The following is a 24,603-nucleotide window of genomic DNA, read 5'->3' on the forward strand; positions in this document are numbered from 1 at the left end:
GGGGGCGACAGCTGATTAACGGAAAAACAGATTTTAAACAGATTGTAGAATCAATATTTTTGACAGAAAATTCAACCGAGGCTATGTATTTGTAAATACTGTCGAATCGTATCAGGCATGAGATTAATGCAATAGTTGGGGAAAACCTAAATGAGTTTTCAACTGATGTTACATTTCAGCATGATTGGACTTTTTGTTATTACAGGCTGGCTCGAGAATGGCTGGATGACAATTATCCAAACCAGTGGATATGCAGACATGGTTCTATAGATTGGCCTGCTAGATCACACATATGACAATAAAATCTAAAGCACACAAAGCAATCTGTTCGAATACTTATCGAAAGAATAAGAGATGCTTACAATGAACTCCAAATCGAAGCAAATTTGCTCTTAGAACAATTATCTACATGATGTAAAAGAGATCATTTATTGATAAACTTGAATGAAACATTATATTCACTGGGCGTTATCAGAGAGACGAAATTATAAATCTGAAAATGGATAATAAACTCATAACTTTAAGGCAGTTAAATGGACAATGATATGAGCTGAAATAATCAAATCAATTGTATATGCTCCAGATTAAATGAACGTTATTTTGCTTTTTTGACTCTAAAAAAAACAAGAATTAAATTCTTTTGAATGATACTATTTTGCGGCTAATCATTCAATATTATAATATGATATAATATCGCTGACTAGATGCGCTGTACAGAAGGAAGAAAACCTAGACGCAGTCATAAGCCTCGTTATTGTACAAATATATTCATTGCGCTTTTTTGTGTATTATTTGATGACACTTATCCACTTATCTATGTAATGGTTTTTAGTTAATGAATGAATTAAATGAAATTACCCTAGAAACATTCCATAATAGAAAGAAATGAATTTGTAAACAGACTTCAAAATTATCAGGAAGTGAATGCTGAACATTTTGGATATTTATATGGGATAAACTAAAGTGGCTTTTGAAGTGGCCTTATGAATTGTAATTATATTTGTCATTTGCAGATTGTTAAAAAATGTTGGTTACTCAGGAACAGCCGGGCCGATTTCGAAAAATTAAAGTTACATTCACACTGTGTTTGTGACGTGTCAAAAAGGTTCGTAAACAAATTGCGGTCACTGCCAAGTCCTGCCCTGCCCGCCCCAATACATTCCCCACCATCCACCTGAGTAGCATTTAGTGCGATTGGTGTTTAAACCACGATGACCAACTGCGACGAGTCGATATTGGGAAGTGCGTTCCGTACAAAGGTGATTTGCCCACAGCGATACAAACTGATGGGTTTTTTTTTGGAAAATCTTGGTTATGATCGGAGTTAGATTGTATTTAGACTATGTTAGCATTGTAAGGGTGTTGCTTTATTTGCTTTGTTAGGATATAGACGAAATTTATGTTGTTTGGGTTCAAGTGAGTTTTGGTATTCGTAAAGAAAACGCACCTCTATGAGTAGTACGAAAGAGATCCGTTGGTAACACCACTCAAAGTGTCACGAAATGGATTTGGAAAGTGGGAGATTTCCGGTTCGGGGACAGTCTTTCGAGAGAGTTGGTGAGAGAAGATCGAAGAAGATTCGTCAGAGTGAACGACAGAAGTCGTTACGCAATATTTCATATCCAAAGATATCTGCAGGTTTCTAAAACCATCCTATGTTAGGGATTATCTGGATTTATTGCTGCGTTATAGTCTTGAGTGAGGCGTTGTGGTTTGTGACGACGTCGTTTGATTGTTTCGGAATTTTGGGCAAATTGCTCACTCAGTACCCGATCAGGGGATTACAGCTTCTGACATACCTTTTTCATCGTTTTACCACTCCAGGCTTATTTGAGAGGAACCTTTGTGCAAAGGTTCAGGTCCGAAATTCATCGTTTGGAGGCCGGATTTGCTTCGGAAGCTCTTTTGGAGGACCATATCCCTTTTTGAGAAACTGAGTCCAGGTGCCGAGGTTTACTTGGAGGGCAGGGGTACTTTTCTGAAAGTCGTGCGTGCTGTTTTCGGTCCAAGCTTTATTTGGGAGACTGCCGATTCAAGATCCTACCCCTGCACGATATGTTGGAGATTCCAAGATCCAGCTATATATATATATATATATATATATATATATATATATATATATATATATATATATATATATATATATATATATATATATATATATAAAATGAAACAATTCGTGGACACAACACTCCAAAAAGGGGGGCAATGGCCTCATCAGCGCGGTGCAGCCAAGTGAAAAGATGGGCAACACTTGTTTGCCGAAATCAGGAAACAATACAAATGCACGGAGCCAACAGCACATTTGTGGTTCGAGTTAGAAGACCTAGAATTCCCAGGCTACAACTATATCATGCCCACTCGATAAAATCTTCATTTGTATTTATATCCTGGACTCGGATGTCACGCAGGTTGCTATAGCTGCCTACGTGGTCGTGTTAGATGTAGCCTGGGAATTCTAGGTCTTCTAACTGGAACCACAAATGTGCGGTTGGCTCCTGTTGTTGACTCCGTGCGTTTGTGTTGTTTCCTGATTTCGGCAAACAAGTGTTGCCAATCTTTGCACTTGGCTGCACCGCACTGATGAGGCCAATAGCCAGAAACACGTGTCCGCGGTTTGCCTCCCTTTTTGGAGTGTTGTGTCCACGAATTGTTTCATTTTTGATTTATATCATATATATATATATATAATAGTTCATTACTTTTTATCAGATATATATGTTTTATTTTAAAAAGGGGCCGTCACCCTGACACTATAGTTCATTTCTATCTTGTCAAAGACGTAAAACTGAGTTGCAGGTATAATAAATATTAATTTGTGAAATATCTGCGGAAAGCAAAGAACTACTGAAAGCATACAATTTTGCATAAGGTAACCACTGGTAATGGATCCATTCGCCGTCGTTCGCTCATAATCTGGTGTCTTCATCAAGGTATTACTTTCTGTAAGGTATAATTTTCCCTGCAGTATTTTTTTTCTATTGTATATAGATAGTTCAAACGTTCAGTTTCATACAGTGCGCATCATAAGTGTTACCCCCCCCCTATCTAACTCGTTACTGGACTATTGTTAGGAAAATCGCCGAGACACGTCGATTTTTAATTGCTACAATGTACATTTGAGTATGAACAGAATTGGAGGGGAGCTACCTTTTTGAAAAATTCAAATAACATGGGGTGGTGAGTGATAGCTCATTTGAAAGGGGGTTTTATTCTCTATTCAACCGTGCAAACAATTACACCACAAACAGGAAGGCAATTAAACTATCACTAACTTTTTCTGTTATTACAGTAAATGTTCCCCGTTGACCTCCTGGCAAAAATATAGTCTATTTTTAGTTTCAGTCCTGACGCTTTGCAAAGTATCGCGAGTAAATGTTGCACACACTTCCGTAATCCGCGCACGCAACTCCTGAATGGAGTGACACTGAGTCTCGTATACTTTGCATTTTAGGTAAGTCCATAGGAAGAAATCTAAAGGTGTTAGATCTGGTGATCTTGGAGGCCATTCCACAGATCCTCGGCGCCCGATCCATCATCCTGCATAAACAGTATTCATATAAGTCCTTACAGCAACTGTAAAATGAGGAGGAGCTCCATCTTGTTGCAGAATAATGTCCATGTCAAATTCGTCTAAATTGTGTTCGACAGTTGCCACTATCAGTGGATCTATAACTGTTTCCAGCATTTCCAAATAGAGGGCACCAGTCAGATTTTCCTCAATGAATAATGGACCTATAATATGGTCACCCAGTATTCCTGCCCACACATTAACTTTTTGGGGAAACTGGGTGTGAGTTTCACGAAAAAGTCGAGGATTTTCATCAGACCAGTAGGTACCTCACATTTTTTCTATGCACGTGACCGTTAAAAAAAAAGTAGCCTCATCACTGAAACAAATGTGTTTCAAATAACTGTGATTTTGCAAAATATTGTTAGAGACAATTTCACAATATTCTAGACGGCGGTCTGGATCATCAGCCGTCAGTTCACAAACTCACTCATAATGACCACTTGGTTATCCTTACGCTGTAGTTGATCGCCCAGAATGTGTTTTATTTTGCACACTGCCGTTCTCATAAAATTTTTCCACTAGCTGTTTGAAATAATGTCTATCAATACGGCGATCTGGAAAACGTTCATTGAACATTCGTACAGCCTCATGATAATTGCGATGAGCCTCACCAAAATCAACAATCGCTTCGCATTTCTCATTTAAAGCACGTGGTACAACCATTGTGGAAAGATGAATATCAAGCACAACTAACAGTTGAATACACTGGCACACTCTCCGTGTGTTTCTTGTATTGATCAGTAATCCATGAACATCCAAAAACATCTACAAAAACGTGCAGTTAATATCTACGCAAATGACAAAAACGTCTCACTCGACGTATGAACCAAAACCGATATCATACAGGGCCGAATTTTTAATTGCGAGGGTGATTGCGCCACGTTAATTGTTGTTATACTTAAACAACCATAACTCTTCAATTACTGCAGCAAATTTAAATTCCTTTGCAAGGTTGAGTAGAGAATAAAACCCCCTATCAAATGAGCTATCACTCACCACCCCATGCTATTTGAATTTTTCGAAAGGGTTGCTCCCCTCCAGTAAGGGATGACATTAGGGGTGAACTGTTCATATTCAAATGTACATTGTAGAAATTAAAAATCGACGTGTCTCGGTAATTTTCCTAACAATAGTCCAGTAACGAGTTAGATAAGGGGGGTAACACTTATGATGCGCACTGTATGTTAATGCATTAGGTACCGAGAGGAATAAACAACCTTTAAATTCATTTTTAGTTGCCCTATATAGACTATTTTATTCGTTGTAATTCAACTGAAGATACACGTGACTCATTTGTGTGAAGGTTGTGATGTGGAACAATGTGAACAATTGAAACCTTTTTTTTCTCTTCAACTGTACTGGTTGTCCCTTGAAATTTTATTTAAATATACAGGGTTATATTTTTGGGAATTGGTTTTCCCTTTTCTGATTTCCTGGTTCTTTAGAAATAAGCTAAGATTGAACCTGCTGGTACAATGGATAATTGTAATGTTTGGATTACTGGAATATAGAGAAAAAATTATAATAAATAAGATAGTGTCTTGTGTTTCCATTTACTTGACATTTTCAACTGCACACTATTCTAAATACCAAACAACAGGTAAATACGTTCGCACGTGCATGTCCCACTCACATGGGACAGTATCTGAACCACGAATCCAACCACCAACAATCGACTAAAAGAGGTATCATCAAGACTCTATTAGACCGTGCTTTCGGGCTCTGTAATACGAAGGAAGGTCTCGAGAAGGAAATTGACATCATCAAAAATGATCTTCAACGGAATGGCTACTTCAAAGCAATGGTAGAAAAGACTGGCTAAAAGGCAGCAGGAGCCTCGCAAGGAAGAGAAGCCGTCACAACCAGTGCTTGCACTTCCCAACATCAGAGGATTATCGGAGAGGATAAGAAGAATTGGTTCAAAGTACAACATCAGAACCTGCTTCAGATCCGGTAACACAATCCGTAGCAGCCTCACGAAAACCAGGCCCCAAACGCGGACTGCGATTCCAAGAATTGCATTCACCGGAAACCCTGTGAGTGCGGAAAATCTTATATTGGTGAAACTAAGAGGCCATTGAATGTTCGCATTGCCGAGCACAAGAAACATACACAGCGAGGGGAAACCAGCAAATCAGGAATAGCAGACCATGTTTGGACCCATCAACACAACATCGAGTGGTCCCAAGCTGAGATCATACACAGAGAGGAACATTGGTTCAGGAGAAAATTCAAGGAAGCCGCATACATGTTGTCCAACAACGTATTCAGCCAAGCTAGCGTAAAGATACGCAACATATGGAAACTCATCATCAAGCGAAAAATGGCCAACTCCCGCCAAACGGTCATCTCCCACTGAACCAGTGAAGCAAAAAAATGGAAAGCGGGGATAAGTGAAAGTACTCGAACGACCCATAAATAGTCATCTCTCGGAGGAATCAGTCCAGTCATTACCCGAAGACGATTGTAGATACTAACAATCGAAACGTCGTGAATTAACGTGACTTGGAATCTTTTAACTTTTTGTTATTTTCATTTTTATTTCTTTATATTTTTTGTTCAATCGTTCTATTTTTACTTGTATTTTATTTCACTTTTCTTTCATTTCAGGTTATTTTTACTCAATATAATTGTTATTTTCAGCTATTCATTTTTTATTCCCTTTTTTTAGTTGTTTCAGGGATTTCAAATTATTTTATATATTAGACAATGGAAGTCCGAACTAGTGAAATTCATTTTACATCTGTACTATTTTTGTTTATTAGTATCTAAAAAAAAAATTTGTTGATGAGTAAAAGTCACAAAAAGGGGTGTTTGAAATTTTCGTTTTTGAGAAATATTTTAATATTGCATTTTATACTTTTAAGAAAGGAAATGATACTATTATTATTAATATATTTAATTTTTATTTCGTTATGTTGTACACGTGAAACATAATTTTCATCTGCAACAATGGTGTACAACACAGCTGAACGTGTGAAAATTATTTTTATTTATAGTAGAGAAGATCAGTATTTGTTGAGAACAACTAAAGTATTTAACCAGAGACTAATGTAAGTTAACGTGTACCGAAGAGAAATGTAAGTCACGTGTACATTCGCCAACTAGTAGCAAAATTTCAAGGTACTGTCACAAATAAAAAATGGGATCAACCAAAATTACTGGTTGAAGTAACGCAAATTGAAGTACTCGCACAGTTTTCACGACAGTTTGCACAACTCGTCAGAGAGCTACAGCAACCTGATTATCCCGCGAATCTGTAAGTACTTAGATTACATAAATTTAATCCATATAAAATGCAATTCCTTTAAGAACTTGGTGACGATGACTTCGACAGAAGAATTGAATTTTGTGAATTACCGCAGAACCTCGGCTCATCAAAAATATTTGTTTTAGTGTTGAGTGCACTTTTTATTTAAATGGGAATGCAATAAAACAAAACTTACTGGAGTGACGAGATCCCACGAATATTTAGAGAAAGGCATATGCAATACCCCAAAAAAGTTAATGATTGGGCTGGTATATTGGGACAGAGAGAGACACACAGCAACTCATCTTTAGAAGAAAATTTATTACATTTCCAACAAGATGGGGAACTCCTCATTATAGGTATAGTTCCAGTTAGACAATGGTTAGATAATAATTATGTTAATCAATGGAGATCCTATTGAATGACCTCCTAGATCCCCGGACCTATCTCCTCTTGATTTCTTTCTCCGGGGCAACCTAAAATCTGTTGTTTTTAAGATGCAACCTGACACAATAGAGCAACAACAAAAAAGGAAGACGAAGGGACAGATCGACTAATGGAAAGTCTAGAGGAATTCTTTAAGAAATATTTGATGAATTGGACTGCAGCCAAGACAAGATGGCGGCCTAAATGCTACAACTGCGACAGAGAGGGACATTCAAGGTGGGACTGTCGCGTTAAGAGAAGTACATTGGCTGCTGTATCCCTTGTATTCGATTTCCACGATAGGACGTAACAGTAACAGCTTAGTTGTAGACGAATTTTTGAATAATCACTGGTGCCTTTTCACCGTCGATACTGGAGCGACAAGGTCAGTGACGAGAGCCGGCATTTCCAAAAGAAACAGTTTGGAGAAGTTATCAATAGTACCCCAATAGAATCAATAGTAGAGTGAGAATAAAAAATGAGAAATAAAAACTGAGGTATTAGTGGCCAAAATCGACGAATTCATTTTAGGAATAGGCATCATGCCACCCTACGGATTTGTGGTGGACATTAAGAACAAACTGTTGAAAGTTGGAAATGCAGGCATTTTCGTGCCAGATCTCTCGTGAATGATAACAATAAGGCATCCAGTGAGAATAATCAACCCTTATAATAACGGGGTGACCCTCAAGAAAGGGCAAGTATTGGGCACCTGACAACCGATTATGAGATTTGCCAGAATCGAGGATGAAGTCCATCTACAGCGTGCTCAACAACTCGCATTGGAACTCATTGACTATTTCAAGAAGACGTGGAGCATCTGTCTAAAGAGGAACTATGCAAGGCCACCCGATTCCTAGAGTAAGAGAATGATATGTTTGTGACGGGTTCAACATCGGATCGATACTGGAGATGCCAAGCCCACAGGCCAACCATAGAGACGACTTTCCTTCGCAAAGTAGGGCCAAGCTTCTTCCATCGTTGAGGACATGTTCGAGGAATCAAACAGCCCCTGGTCATCACCTGTTGTGTTGGTGACTAAGAAAGATGGATCTACGAGATTCTGCGTAGACTACAGAAGGCATAATGTCACCATGAAGGACAGTTACCCTCTTCCCAGAATAGATGACATCCTGAATGTCTTGGCTGAATACAGGTGAAAACTAATTAAAACAGTTTATTGTATGATTTGACAGATATTTGATGTTATCCCACAGTCTCTTCTGGAGTACCTACTGATTTTTTTCCAGAACAATCTAGCTCCCTCTCTTCCAATTCTTGCTTCAATTCGGCGACTTTCAAGTACGATAGGCGTACACATTTTGTCTCTTATTGTCTATTCTCCAACAATATTTCACTAATCACAAACTAATTTATCTATTACATTTAGCAACTAACGCTCAATTTATTTCCACTATTTGAATTTCTTGTTTAGCCGCTCGCTGAACTGCTCTCTTGGGTCGGGGAGAAGTGCTTATATCGGTAACGGTCCTTTCTAGAAATATGTACCTAGTCGGTTCGGTAATTTTACCGGCGATTCCCGACTGCATTATTTCGCGGTGAGTCGGCCGGCATATCGGTATGTAGTGTTATGTAGTGGGTTGGCCTAAGTAGGTTGAGGTGAAAGTTATAGAACCTTAACCTACTTAGGTCAACCCACTACAAATATTTCAGATTTTCTGAAAACTGCAAAGGTGTAAATACTGCTTTCAAAACCAACAACAACTTAGGCATGCACATTAAGAATAACAAAGATAAAAGTTCGGTTTCACATAAAATTAGGAGTGTAAAAATTATCGTGTTGGTCTTGTCCGATGTTTTATACAGGTCAAACTGGAAGAGCGTTCAAAGCCCGCATAAAGAAACACAAAAATATAGTTTTCAGAATGGAAAAATAAATTCCACATACGCCAGTCATTTAATCTCAGAGGGACATAGTTCAACCATGAATACAAACCCCTCCGTTTCCATACGAAATTTAACCTGTTGGAGTGTATGGAAATAAACAAATTCAAAAACTCTCAACATCTTATGAACAATCGAACTGAATTCAATAATTTACCATTATTGAATCTGTTCATTTGCAGTTAAAAATAGATAGGTATATTTACAGGTATACTTTCGAAAAATTTATTGATATCATTAATTAATTCATACCTGACCTTTTCAGGTAGACGAATAGGTACTAAGTTAGATTATAAAATGGTTGTAATTTAGAAGTAACTCTCAGTTTATGCTTGAGGAAGCTATTGTATAGCGAAACACGTGTCGCGGTTTTTGTAAAACGCTTTAAAATGAAAATCATACAATAAACTGTATTGATTAGTTTTTTTTAAAGAAAAGCCCTTTCGAAACTGTTACTTTCATATTTACATTGAATTACACGAAAGAAAAAACTTTGGAAACATATACTTTTATACGAACACTGTAGACAGCCAAACCTTCTTTTCCAAAAGTTAATATCTCCTGAAAATATACCCTTTTCAATTCATCCCATGTTGTTCGTTGTCAATTTCACTTAGTGAGAAGTTAGCACATGTCAAATTTTTTTACTGAAAAAGTGTGAAATTTAGCTGCTATCGGAAGAGAGTAAACTTTCTGATTATTCACACATCGAAATTCGATCCCCTCGTAATAAAAAATAACGTGCTCTTCAGAATTTTTGATGATACGTCGTTTTTTGAGTTACAGGGGGGTCAAGTTCTCCTCGGTACGCCGTGCCTTGTATAATGATAAGTTCGAACTCTTTAAGATATACAGTGTATCACATTCGGATTCTTTCAAGAAAGTACTTGGAACAAATATAGCATTGTATAACGCCAAAAAGTTGATCTATTCAACCGTCCTCGTTTTTAGAAAAAAACCCATTTGATTATTCTGTTTTGTAATGAAAATGTTGGGAAACTGTAGTTTTTTCATTATTGAATAAATAACTTGACCACAATTCTTATTATAAAGTTTGTGAATCGAAACTTGAACACATTTTTTTCTCGACTTTTTCAAATTGAACATAGAATATAGGCTTTTACAACCGAAGTCACAAATAGAGAGAACAAAAACCATGTTGGTAGGCCGTGGTTGAATGGAACTTGTATCAAAGTTTCGTCTGCTACTGCGGCAGACATCTTCAGTGGTATATGCATCGACTGCAGAGACGAAGGTAGTATATCAAAGTATCAGCATAAGTCGTTGCTGAAGATGTCTTCCCCGAAAGTAGACAAAACGTTTGGTACTACAAGTTCCATTCAACTATATCCTATCAGCCCGCATTTTGTTTCTCTCTAAGCGTGAACACTCTGAATTTCATTCGCATTGAAAAGTTCAGGGTTATATATGTGAAAACAAAGTGAAGTAAATTCGAATAATAATAATAATTTGATTGACCGTCAAGTGATGAACTCTTTCCGGAATACGAAAAAAATGTTGTTGGTGACATTTTTTTCACACGACTCATTATCGACAACGTAAAGACTGTCCTTGAACATAGAAATTTATGAAGTTTATTTAAAATCCTGGAATCTAAACTCATTGAATTACAACGTAGAATCTATAAAATAACAACGTTTGCTTCAGAACAGGATTTTTTTCAGACATTTTATTCTTCAGTATCCCAGGTGGCATGTTTTCATACAGAATTGAAACGAAAGTTTCTGGTCAAATCATTTTTTGATGATGAAAAAAATTACATTTTTGAAACATCTAATACAACATTGAGGTTTCATTAAAAAAACAAATTGTTGAAAAGATAAAATTTTTAATATTATAAAATAAATATGTTTTTCCGTTAATCAGCATCACAATAATTGCTGAATAGCTCATTATTTACCCATACAATTAATTATTTTAACATTTGTTTGCAAGGGCGTCGCCAACGGGAGGCAGGGAAGGCAGTTGCCTCCCCTAGAGATCAAATGTAGCTAGACGCAAAGCGAGCAAAGTGCGAGCAATTGACTTCCTTACTTATTAATAAATTCCGCATCGCATGACAAACGTAAATAAATTCACAAGGTTTGATGTATATTGTAGAAAGTATTGAAATATTCAGAATAACATTAAGATTTTGACATCCGTTTTTAAAATCGCCGCCATTATCATCACGACTATATCAGATTTGCCATTAAACAGTGTAAACATATGTAGGTAGGAGGTTGGTATGGTGTGTGTGTGTGTGTGTGTTGGTGGGTGTGTTGTGTGCATTGCATTTCTTTCTACGACAGCCGTTCACCAGCATTCACGTTAGTTTTGTATAATTTGTATGCGGCATACCTAAAGTAGAAGTTATTGTTACGAACATACAATTTCAATTGGTTTTGTGGACAATGCCATCTGTAAGTGTAAGTGTTCATAAGAAACACCTATAGCCTACAGTTGAATAAGTCGACTACAATCCTTGTAAAACCTAGTATTGCTACTCGACGCTAGATGGCGCTTGTTCAACAATGAACTCTATGGAATTTGGTAGCAGTTTCTGGACCGGGTAGAATGTTACTGTACATTCTAGTATGATGTTCGTTTGGGTATATAAAGACGTGAGCCGCTGTGAGCGGCTAAATTAAATCCTAAATTAAATCCGGATAACCTGAATCTCAGACTTTTAGGAGAAGACCTCATACTCCAGGATTCGGTGTCCTACTTGGGGGGTCACCTTCACGAGGACCCTCAACTGGGAGATCGACCTGAGAGAGACACTGGACAGAGTCCGGAAGAGAGCCAACCTGCTAAAAGCTCTGAGAGGCAAGCTCGGGCGATGCGACTGTAAAACTCTCCTTCACACTTATGAAACTTTCATGAGACCAGTCCTAGACTACAAAGCGATGTACGCTTCCCCCGAGACCATCTCACCGTATCCTTACAACCGAGAGAAGAATCCTTCGTAATATACACAACCTTCCTTACCGATACCCATCTATAAACCTATATAATCTCATTGATACTACACCAATCAACCAACGATTTCGGGAATTTCAAGAACGATATGCTACCAGAACGATGAGCAGCGAGAACACCCATGCCATCAACTCGCTTACAACGACTTGGAATCCCCGTGGAGGATCCAGAAGGATACCCAGGAAAAAGCTCCCCTTTCCCCCAGCCAGACACCTGGGAGCAATGGAAGACCCGCCGGAGCCGATCCAGGATATCTTAGAGGAATTCCCACTGGGAATCAGATAGCGGACACCAGCGTCCTAAAAAAAACCGAAATCAAAAGTCCTTCACCCCCAACAGCCCCGACCTAACAACCCGTACCTGAACACCTCAAACACCATGACCACTGCAACGGACCCGGACTACCCTACGGAACAACGGAATAAACCAAAAAAACAAGCGGAACACAAAACAACACAACACTAGATATCGATACACAAAAAACACAACAATATACACCAACACACAAAATAACACACACACATACAAACCACTAACCCTGAAGACGCATAAGCCTATAGCAGGGCCCCACAAAAACACACCTACACAAATATAATGTTATTATTATTATTTAAAACTTGAATAAACGTTTTTGAATTGAATTGAATTGTGAGTGAGTCACTTTTTAATTGGAAGCGATTAACGAAACAAGCTAAACAAGCGAATTGGAATGCAATTATAAAACTACCGGTTTCCCTGTGTTAGTCAATATTGATTTATATTTATTAAATAATATAAGATTTCATCATCTCAGTGTTGAATTGTGAAGTTTCTGAGTGTGTCTCCTTTCATCATCTTATCAAAATGGACATCAGAAAGTTTTTTGGTAAGTTATGTACTACTTTAATCTTGGACTTATTGATAGTATTTTTATTTTATTTCTCTTAGTCAACAGCTTTGGTAAAGGATATACTAGCTAGAGACGTATAACAATCGTTAAGAATATCATTTTTAATGATGTGGAAAGAAAGGATCGATTATGTGGAAGGAAAATGTTGAGAAAAACTAGTATTTTATTATAAACGAGTTTATTGATTCAATCTCTATGAATTTAACGTTAACTCAACAGTGGTTTCGTTTCAGTTATTAATTATGAAAACAAAACATAAATTATATTTGTGGTTTAATTAAACAAAAATTAAAACAGATCCTTGATATAGATTAGGCTAAAAAAACTTCCTGAGATAATAATTATAAGTAATTGAACAAAACTGCTCTCCCGTAAAAATTTAATTGATTACATAAAGTTTTATCAAAGCAATTTGTTTTGCAGTAAGTTTGGAACGAAAAAAAAACTGATTGATCAAGTAGCAACAGCGATGAACAGAACAAAGACTGCAATGAAAATGATATCGGGCGATATGTTGGATGGGCACACATGTTATCAACCGAAAAGAAGAAGTAATTGATTGAAACCTGTTGGTCCCCTCCGCGACCTTTAACTTCGCGGAAGAAACATTTAAAGATACAATTTAATTATTCTTGGTTGGAAACATACTCTCCATGGTTGGTATATTCCAGGCGCTAAAAAGAAGCATATTGTAAATATTGTACGTTGTTCCTATCAAATCCAAATTCATTTAGATGCATATTGGGATCATTTACTATAAGGCCCTTTTGTAAGTTCAAAGATATTCACGAGCAGGACAAAAAGCACATTGAAACCTATTCCATAAGGAGGTATTGAAAGCTGCTAAATCTTTTCTCAAAGGTGTGCCTGTCGATTTGCAACTGAACAAATATTCCCAGGGAATTATTGCATTACGTTTTGCGGGTCATGCGACTTAGCACTGAAAGTATCCTCTAGGATTTATACAGGCTGCGAATTGATGCAGGAGATTTGATTTTAAAGAAACACATTGAGCAAGGGAAAAAGAACGCAAGCTACCGTACAGTGGATATTCAAAATGAAATTATTGGTATTTGTGGAAGCGTTATTAAGGCTGATATTATGAAGGAAGTGAAAGAAGCAGTAGTATATAGTGTGCTAGCAGACGAAACAGCTGATATTTCTGGCACTGAACAAGTATCGATTGGGATGCGATATTTTGATGAAGAAACACAGGACGTCCAAGAAATGTTTGTCGGATTCATTGAGCTAAAAGATTTTAATGCGAAATCGATTGCACATAGCATAGATGAGTTTTTGACAAAAGAAGATCTGAATATAAATAAATGCGTTGGTTTTGGTTTTCATGGTTGTTCAAGAAAAGACGGAGGGGTACAAGCGATCTTATGCAAAAAGTACACCAAAGCCCTTTACTTTCATTGCTCGTCCCACAAACTGAATCTAGTTACCAATGATCTGAATTCACTTCCTGAAATTAGAAATGTTATGGGCACCACTAAAGATACTATAAAATTTTTTCGGGAATTAGTTTTGGGGAGGAAGTTGATACCTAATATTTCCAGACTTTGCGAGGCAAGATGGAGTGAGAAACACAAAACAATCAGAGTTTTTAAAGGAAATCTCCTAATAATTCTGGAAGGCTTACAAACATTATCTCAGGAAGGAAATAGTAGTGCAACTCGGAAAAGTGCCTTTTAAATGCATGCGGCTACTTCCAGAATTTCTTTCATTCTCGGGATTATGTTGGTACCCAAATACTCGTCTTTGATGGAACCCGTTGTCAACGTACTCCAATCTGTAGCTTTGGACGTGGTCAAAGCCTTGGAACACGTTAAAAGGATTTTACTTTTGATTAAAAACCACCATGAAAATCCGGAAAAAGTGACAGACGAAATTGTAAAGGAAGCTACTGCTGTTGCGGAGAAAGTCGGACTGGAGGAGGAATCACATCAATGCCGCGTATTGCGGGGAAACAACGTCATAGAAGCAATCATCCAGCAGAAAGCCCTTCAGAATACTGGAAGTGGTCTTTAGTAATACCATACTTGGATTCAATCACCACCTCCTTAGTACCTTTTGCTGAAGAAAATACGCCATCATTCGCATTATCTAAGTTACACCCGGCGCAGATGCAAAATATGTCAACTGAAAATCTGAAACAAACTTGTGAATCTATTGCCCAGTTTTATGATTTACCGAACATAAAGAACGAAATCGAACTTTGGCAGCAATTGTGGCGCGATAGGTTTAATCTAACAAATCTTACAGTTGTTGATGTCCTAAAAGAAACAAATTCCTACTTTCCCATAACGGAAAAAGCATTGAAAATGTTGATCGCTTTACCATGCACGAACTGTACAGTAGAGCGATCCTTTAGCAGTCTCAGAAGACTGAAAACATGGCTAAGAAGCACCATGGCAGAAGATCGCCGTAATGGTCTGGCCATGATGAGTCTACACAGAGCTATAATAAATAAAAACCTAATAATTTCAATGATAAATTGGTTGAAAGTTTTGCAAAAAATCCCCGCAGGTTATGTTTTAATTAAATATTATTTTTGTTAAAATGAATAATTATTACTGTGTTTAAAAGTTTCATTTAGTTATTGTGCTGTCGAGTACTTGTGAAGTTTTACACATTGATATCAGAACCGTTCTTATTACAATCGTCATCGAGGCAAATACTTCCAAAATGTAACGCTTCATGCTTTCGACTGTACCAGGCGTTCATATTTTTTATCCTCGATAATATTTCCCCATTGCCCCCCCCCCCTTAGTCATAAACTGGCGACGCCCTTGTTTTTATGTGAATTTGTTATTTTGGACAATCCGCTGTGTTTTATCTTTAGTTAGCCTAATGTTTTCATAGAATTAATAAATGAAGGATTCCAAACTGAATTTCAACTAAAGAATGACGACTGTGACATATTAAATCAATTTCGAGTTGTTGGTAAAAATAGATACGGAAGAAATTCATTTCCATGATGTTAATCATTCATTATTTGTGCTCTTTCTGGGATTAATTGTGGTAAGTTGCTTCTGTTGTAAACTTTCAAATCAACTTCAATATTCAACAAAATTGATCTGATAAGGATGACAGAGTTGTCAATTATCTGTAGATGTATTTATTGTCTGACTTCATGAGAAATGCCATTTATGTCAAAGTGACCCAATGTATACATTGTGTTGTCATAGATATTTCCATAGTTTCAGTTGCTACACCACTATTAGCATAGCTTTGTTACAATTACGTGAGAATGGGAGAATTGCAAGTAATATTTCTAAAGATATGCAACTTTTTTGCAATTATGCCCTGGTACAATATTCAGAAAGAAATGTTCATTAGACCAATCGTTTACAAATATTACAGTTTCGGAATGATGTTGTTCATGTTTCTTACGTGTAGTATTTATGAAATAATGCTTCCTTTCTTTCCAATTTCCTTATTTTTTATGATAGCGCTTGGAACAGTAGTATTTTGCGACTTTTTTTTGGCAGCGATTTTGGTTTACTATTCTCTGACGAAGGTGAAAGATTGGAAATGTTTATTTGTTACAAGGCGCTATATGAATACGAGTATATCCTTGAAGTATTATGTGGATAGCTCCTGGAATTGGTTTTTTTGGATTTTCTATATTTTATCTTTTGGTTTCGTAGTACACCAGTGCACTGGGGTGTTTCTCGATATCAGATACTTTCCTATTCTTATGGTTATGATACCACGATTGATGTATAATTACGGGTATATGATGTCTGTGATGATTTCTTCCAGCATAACCTATAGTCTCAAATCCACAAACGACATACTGATGAAGATGGTAACTACTAGGGAACCTTCCTCAAATGAACAAAAATTTATAGATGATCTGAAGGAAATGATAATTCTGTATCAAGATATCCGAAAAAAAGTGAACAGTTTTAACGACGTATTCGGAATTTTTTTTCTGGTTTCGATGGGTCATCAGTTGCCGACAATTTTTTCTGCAGTGAAGCATTTATCTCATATTCTATATAATGAATTTGATGCATCGGGACTAGCTTATACAATACAGACTATCGTCATTCAGAATGTGAGTATATTACTTTTTATATTTGAATGGCATTTTGCGTTGCATGAAAGATTCGCAGATTTTCTGAAAATATTGAGATAGTTATTAACGTTACAAGGCCGATATGTAGCAAATAACAGATGAGGTTGAATATTGTAACAACCGAATCAGTTATTGCGTATCGGCCGTGTGTCGTTTAAGACTTTTTGTAATCCCGCTGAAAGAATCGGAATTTTCAGATTCATTAAATTATTTTTGTTCTTGATACGATAGTCTGATGAATACACACCGAAGAAGTAGTGGGGTAAGCTTGCATAAGTCGTACCCCCTAAGGAAATATTACTGTAACAATAAGTGCAATTGAAATGAAACAAAATCTACTGCAAATACCGAATCTTCATTTAGTTACCTCTCAACTAAGAATCATAAAAACATAAACTTACTTTATCAAAACAGGTAATTTGCCGCTTTTCAAAAATGTGCCATCGGTACGATTAAGGCGCCTAGTCGTCTAACTTGTACCTCCTACAGTCTTACTGGTATTTGGAAAGTATTTTTTGTCAACATACAATAAACAAGAATAACTAAAAATTACAAGCAATCAGGCTAAGATTAACTTTTTTAGTTTGAAGGTAGTTGACAATGTTTCGTGGTGCATTTCATTAGTTCGGACTTCCATTGTCTAATATGAAGTAAGTCCTTCCATCACTTTCACGATGGAGAAGGAAGTCAACAATGAATTGCCATTCTTAGACGTATCAGTGAAGATGACCGACACGAAATGGGAAACATCTGTGTATCGAAAAATTATTCACACAGAATAGTATCTGAACCAGGAATCCAACCACCACACCATCAAGACTCTACTAGACCGTACTTTCGGGCTCTGTAATAAAAGGGAAGGTCTCGAAAAGAAACTAGGCATCACCAAAAATGACCTTCAACGAAATGGTTACTCCAAAGTGATGGTGGAACAGACTTTAGCTAGCAGCAAGAGCTCCACAAGGAATATAAGCTGCTACAACCAGTATTTGTACTTCCCTACATCAGAGGATTGTCGGAAAGGATAAGAAGGATTGATTTCAAGTATAACATCAAAACCGGCTTCAGATCTGGAAATACTATCCGTAGCAGCCCCAGCGGACAATCATACATCGGAGAAACTAAGAGGCCATTGACAGTTCGCATTGCCGAGCATAAGAAACACACACAACGAGGAGAAAGCACTCGAATGACCTATAAGTAGTCAGATATCAGAGGAATAAGTCCAGTTATCATCCGAAGACGATTATGGATACTAACAATCGAAACGTCGTGAATTAACTTGGTTTGGAATCTTTAATTTTTAATTTTCATTTCTTGTTAAAAAAAATTTTATTTTCATCTCGTGTTAATAGTTCAATTTTTTTAATTTTTTGGTTGTTGCTTGTATTTTATTTCATTGTAATTATAGTTTTTATGCTTGATATGATGTTATTTTTCAGCTAATCTTTTTTAAGTTTTTACAGATTTTTTCAGGTATTCCAAATCAATTTATTTCATATCAGACAATGGAAGGCCGAACTAATGAAATGTAACTTTTTTTGGTTAATAATGGCTTACAAAGTTGAAGTTAAATTACTAACTGAAAAAACTCAGAAAATCAAATTACATTATAATCTTTGAACACAGATGATTATTACATAAACTTGGAATATTAAATTATAATCTCTTAAAAATAGTAGTTGATACTTGGAAAATTATTATGATTGAAAACATATATCACAAACAAATTTCTTTATTTCGTTTTCAACGCCGGCACATAGGTTATCTACCCAACCTGTACATTCTATACACTGAATCATGTTTTCTGCATAATCTTCCTCACATATTTTACATAGTGTAACGAATCAAAGAATTAACTGTCTTGAACAAATTTATTCTTAACAATACTTCACTATCACAACTAATTTATATACACCACTTAGCAACTAACGCTTAATTTATCTTCACTGTTTGTTAACCGCTCGATTCGCTTTCTAGATACAGACTCACTGACTGACTGACTGCCGCTCGGGACGGAAAGTGGCCTTTTTATATCGTCCACGACCGCTCCAGATCTCTCTAGTCGTTTCGACACTCATCTATACCTTTCGAGGTGGTTCGCGATGAGTCATGTGTTTGCTGGCTGAGATATCGGTCAGGGCCAGCTTCAGATTCATTACAGTGCCCCCTTCTTAAAGACGTTTCGCCCCGAAATGTCATCCTTGGCGTGTGTCGATACGTGCAGGACTCCCCATATCTGCACTGTGAAGTTCGATGGAAGTAACACTCCACAGTCTTCATGCTCGGTCGTGGAAGATGATAACCGCACACCAAAATCTTGATGCCGCTGGATCTGAAGATCGTTTCCAACATGCTTTTCACAACTCTCCAGTCCAGCCTGTCGAGCCTAGAGGCTAATTTCGGGATTGCCAAGTCCACGAGATTCTGGTCGAACATCGTGTCCTTCAGTCTAGTAAGACTCCTCCAGACATCTTCATAAGACAATTTGTCTCGAGAATGCTTTTTGGTTACCAAGTAGAAAATGTTCCTCTGACCCGTCTTCAACTTTAGCAGTCCTCCGACTTCAGGATTCTGTTATCGTAATGTCTGGAGCTGACCGAATTTCTTGTTGCATACCACAGCGATACCCTTGGACATTTGGAGATCCTCTGCCACGCAGTGAGCTAGTGCGTAATCAACTGGAACCTTGGAAAGGTCTCGCGGCTCTTCTCGAGTTACCCCATGTACGACCTTCTGTCCGTTCGAGTATAAGGACATGAATTGCTGGTGGTCTGTTGGTCCTCTGGTGGTCTGAGGGCGCGAACTTTATGGTAATTCTCTGCATAAGGAGCCAATCTATTGAAATGGACGACCCTAGGCTTTCCTCGAGGTGGCTTATGGATTCGGTAGACGAGGTCATTGATCTTTTTCATGATTTTGTACGGACCTTCCCACGAGTTCCTCAACTTCGGTGATAAACCACGGCGTCGCTTAGGGTTGTACAGCTAAACTAGGTCACCGGTTTCGAATTCTCCAGCATTCGCCTTGATGTCATAGGCCTTCTTCATCCTATCGCTGGCACTCCGGATGTTCAGACAGACTCGTTCATGGATGTCGTCCATTCTCTGCCAAAGCTTGCTGACGTAGTCTTCCCCGCAGTGTCTTGTTCTGGCGGCGTCCCAAACTTCAGGTCGCAAGGAAGCCGCAGCTCTCGGATCATTATAATACTGGTAGGGGTTTGGCCGGTTGACTCGTGCACTGCCGAACGATAAGCCAGCAGGATCAGGTGGAGGTATTGGTCCCAGTCTCTTTGATGGTCAGAGACTAGCTTGGACAAGTGGCGGTTTATGGTCTTATTCATTCGTTCCACCATTCCATCGCACTGTGGATGTAAGGCTGTGGTTCTGGTCTTTCGAATGTTCAACAGTTTACATATTTATTGGAACAGGTTGGACTCAAAATTTATGCCCTGGTCCGAATGCAGCTCCAATGGGACACCGAATCAACATATCCATTCCTTTACCAGGACGTCAGCGACGGTAAAGGCTTCCTGGTTGGGCAGGGCATAGGCTTCTGCCCACTTGCTGAAGAAGTCCATGGCTACTAGGATGTATTTGTTTCCATGGTCGGACTCTGGGAACGGGCCGGCGATGTCGATGGCGATTCTCTCAAATGGACTACCCACGTTATACTGGCGCATTGGAGCTTTCGGTCGTATCCGAGGTCCGTTACTGGCAGCGCATACAGCACACTTTCTGCACCAGTCCTTGACGTCGGCTTGACAATAAACCCAGTAAAACCGTTGTCTTACTTTTTGGAGGGTCTTCGTTACTCCCAGATGTCCTCCAGTGATTCCATCGTGGATTTCTTTGAGCACCTCCCGTCGTCTGCTCCTGGGTACCACTGTCTGGCGCCTTTCTTCTCCACCGTCTTCAGACTCCAACACCCACTTCAGAACCCCGTTTTCCATGGTGAAAGAGTTCCATTGGGCCCAGTAGGACTTGACAGCTGGCGAATAACCTGCTACCTCTTGCCACGATGGTCTTTGATTATTTTTCTTCCATCCGATGACTAAACCAAGATCTGGATCTTTCTCTTGGTCTTGTCCTCCCAGTTTTCGTCTACAGCTGTAGTTCTACAAATAGCTGCTTCATTCTCTTCTGCTCGTCGGCAATGTGAGCAGTCATCGGGGCATGGCCTCCGTGACAGGGCATCTGCGTTTTTATGGCTAGTCCCAGCTCGATGTTTTATTACGAAGTCGAATTCTTGAAGTCTCTCAATCCGGCGTGCTACTTGGCCCTCGGGATTTTTGAAATGCATACACCTATTTGTAGAAATGTTCTACACCTTTGACAACGGCCAACAGCTCTCGCCTGGTGACACAATAATTGCGCTCTGGTTTACTGAGTGTTTTGCTGAAGTAGCCAATAACTTTGTCCTGTCCATCCTCGATCTGAGAAAGTCCCAAGTCCCACGTTGCTGGCGTCCGTATCTAAAATGAACTTTCCGTCAGGTAGGGATAGCTCAAAACAGGAGCGTTGATCAAAGCTCTTTTTAACTTCTTGAATGAGTCTTGTCATTCCTCAGACCACTGGAACTGGATCTGGCCTTCTGTGAGTCGGGTAAATGGTTTGGCGATGTTGGCAGCACATATTTGCGGTAGTAGGTGCATAAACCAAGGAAGCTCCGAAGCTGATGTATGTCTTTTGGAATGGGCCAATCCTTAACTGCTTTGATCTTTTGTTCGTCTACCGCCACTCCTTCCCCAGAGACAACGTGGCCAAGGTAACGGACTTCTTTCTGGAACAGATGGTATTTCTTGTGACTAAGTTTCAATCCAGAACTCCTCAGAAGCATGAATACCGCCCCTAGATTATTCAAATGATCGTCGAACGATTTTCCGACCACGATTATATCGTCGAGATACACTAGACATGTCTTCCATGAGAACCCCTTGAGAACCGTCTCCATCAATCTCTCGAAGGTCGCTGGAGCATTACAAAACCCGAATGGCATAACCATGAACTGCCACAATGCTGAGCCGATGGTGAAAGCTGTATTTTCTCGATCTTCTGGGGCCAATTCAACTTGCCAATATCCACTCTTTGAATCCAAAGTCGAGAAAATCGTGGAGCCGGCTAGCGTGTCTAGGGTGTCGTCGATTCTTGGAAGAGGGTAGCTGTCTTTCTTCGTCACGTTATTTAGCTGGCGATAATCCACGCAGAATTTTGTCAAGCCTTCCTTCTTCTTTATTAATACGACTGGGAAAGACCACGGGCTGTCAGAAGGTTCGATGACTCCTTCTTTTTCCATGTCGCTGACTATCTTGTTTGCCTCTTTTTTCTTGGCCAGAGGGAGTCTTCTAGCTGATTGCCGGATCGGTCGGGCATTCCCAGTGTCGATTCTATGCTGAACCACATTCGTTCTGCCGCCTTTTCCTTCTCCAATGTCGAAGGTTTCTGGGTACTTCTTGACTAACTCCCTCAGTTTCGATCGTAAAGTTGGTGGTATGTCCTTGGAGGAAATGCCAATCAACTTCTCCAACTCTTTAAGCAAGTTGTTGGCTTGGCTAACAGAACTACGTACACTCCGTATCACAGAGGAAATGGACGAACAGTGCCCCAGCATTGTTCCTTTCTTCAAGGTCACGGGAAAGTAGTTGACATTCATGACCCTGACCGGCACAACTTTATCAACACGCAACAGGATCTTCCCCAGTGCGATTCCTCGTCCAATTTTCTCATCGTGTATTTTGGGCTCGAACATTACCACCTTGCCGCTGCTCGCACTTCCGTCCAAGCGAGCCTCCAGGATGGTTTCAGCCCTTTCAGGTACGCACACGTCTTCAGCCAACAGGACCCTGATCGTCTCTTCGCTTCTTCCATGAAGCACCATCTCTTCTCCGCCAACATGTAGGACGCCGTCTTGAAAATTCAGCTCGAACCCTCTGGAATTCATTATGTCCATTCCAATGATCGCCGTCTACGAAAACACCTCTGTCTTTTTTACGGGGGCTTGCTGGGTACAGGCCGACGATTGCCTCTTCTCATCGACCCCCTCTAGTTTTCCTTATTTGGTGTCGATTCTTTGAAAGCTGGACACTTGCTACGCACATGTCCAATTTTCCCACAGTTCCAGCATCTCATTTGTTTCCTCTCAGACAACACTTCTTTCATTACTTTTCTGATGGTGGCCTCCATATCAGCAGGCGCTTGTCCATCTTCCTCGATAGCTTGAATTTTGCTCGGGATCTTGCAGGATTGTTTTGCAGCCTCTAACTCCTGAGCGCCTGCCAGTGCATCCACGAGGTGTTGTCAAGGCCTGCCTCGTTTTTTGCGAAGTCCGTCCGAGAATGCCTGGGCTGCTAACCGCTCCATTACATTTTCCGGTGTAGCAGGATTTGCCAGACGAACCAATCGAGCAATGTCGGCTTCAAATTCCTGTAGGGATTCTCCTGATTTCTGACAGCGGTTCTTCAGCTGTGAATGGTAAACTTGGTGTGCCTGTCCATACCGTAGCTCAATATGTTTTATAAGTTGATCATAGTCTTCCTGTTTTCTTGGGCCGTGAGGGTTTGCAAAATATTCGTTGCTTCTCCATGCAACGCCATTCTTAATGCTACCGCCTTTTCTTCTGCATTCCATCCATTCGTTCTGGCTGCAGCTTCGAATTGTCGGCAGAGAGTTTTTCCGTCGAACTGGGGCGGCTTCATGGAGAGCTTTCCTGGTTCAGAACTGACTTTGACATTTTTCAGTTCCGGAATTGAGTTTTCGGTAACCGTTTCTATAAGGTGGGCAGAATTAACGATTTGGTTTTGCAATTTGCTAATTGTTTCCTTTATCTCGCTGATTTCTGCCTCAAATCCGCCTTTGATTTCATCGCCTAACTTTTTTTCCATTCTCTTCATTTCTGCTCCGATTTCATCTTTGATATCCCCTTTGATTTCTTCCACTTTCGTGTTCATTTCCTTTTCGATTTTGTCTATCTCTGTCTCGATGGTTCCTATTCTTTCCTCGAGTAGACTCGCCACACAACAAAGTTCTTTCTTTAAGCCTTCTGCATTTTCTAGAAGTTTGTCTTCCAAGTTCCTCGAATTTTGTTGAAGTTCATCTTTTAAACTTTTCGAATTTTCCAGAAGTTTCTCCACCAGACTTACCGAAGTTTGTTGAAGTTCATCTTTCAGCGATTTGGTATTCTCATCGAGTTTGCTCATTTGCTTCGAATAAATATGTTTCGGGATCTTCTCCTGATTCCGTCAAGTTATCCCACAGTCTCTTCAGGAGTACTGATTTCTTTCCGGAAGAATCTAGCTCTCTCTCCTCCAATTCTTGCTTCAATTCGGCGACTTTCAAGTCCACTAGGCTCACTTTCCTCGAACACATTTTGTCTCTTATTGTCTATTTTCCACAAAACTGAATACGTCCACTTATTTTAATCGAGTCTGAAACACTTATTTATTTTCACAAGTCTATTTTTCGCGAGAAAGGTCTGCCAGTTTATGTTTC

At 39.0% G+C, this 24,603-nt stretch overlaps 2 long non-coding RNA genes across 3 annotated transcripts in view; one reads left to right on the forward strand and one right to left on the reverse strand.

Annotated features, from left to right (window-relative positions):
- LOC141487398 (uncharacterized) overlaps positions 1-24,603 on the reverse strand; it is a 65,375-nt gene that overhangs the window by 5,788 nt on the left and 34,984 nt on the right. The window lies entirely within an intron of this gene.
- LOC111511478 (uncharacterized) overlaps positions 11,814-24,603 on the forward strand; it is a 42,118-nt gene continuing 29,328 nt past the window's right edge. Inside the window, exons 1-2 of one of the 2 annotated variants that reach the window (XR_012468357.1) lie at positions 11,814-13,002; positions 16,798-17,095. This is a non-coding gene — a long non-coding RNA (uncharacterized lncRNA). Of the gene's footprint in view, positions 13,003-14,252; positions 16,054-16,797; positions 17,096-24,603 lie in introns of those variants that run through there. The other variant, XR_002722931.2, reaches the window with a different exon arrangement.

Source organism: Leptinotarsa decemlineata, unplaced genomic scaffold (genome assembly GCF_025532065.1).
Source record: "Leptinotarsa decemlineata unplaced genomic scaffold, Ldec_3_MD MMD2_tig00078422_RagTag_RagTag, whole genome shotgun sequence".
Classification (NCBI taxonomy): Eukaryota; Metazoa; Arthropoda; class Insecta; order Coleoptera; family Chrysomelidae; genus Leptinotarsa; species Leptinotarsa decemlineata.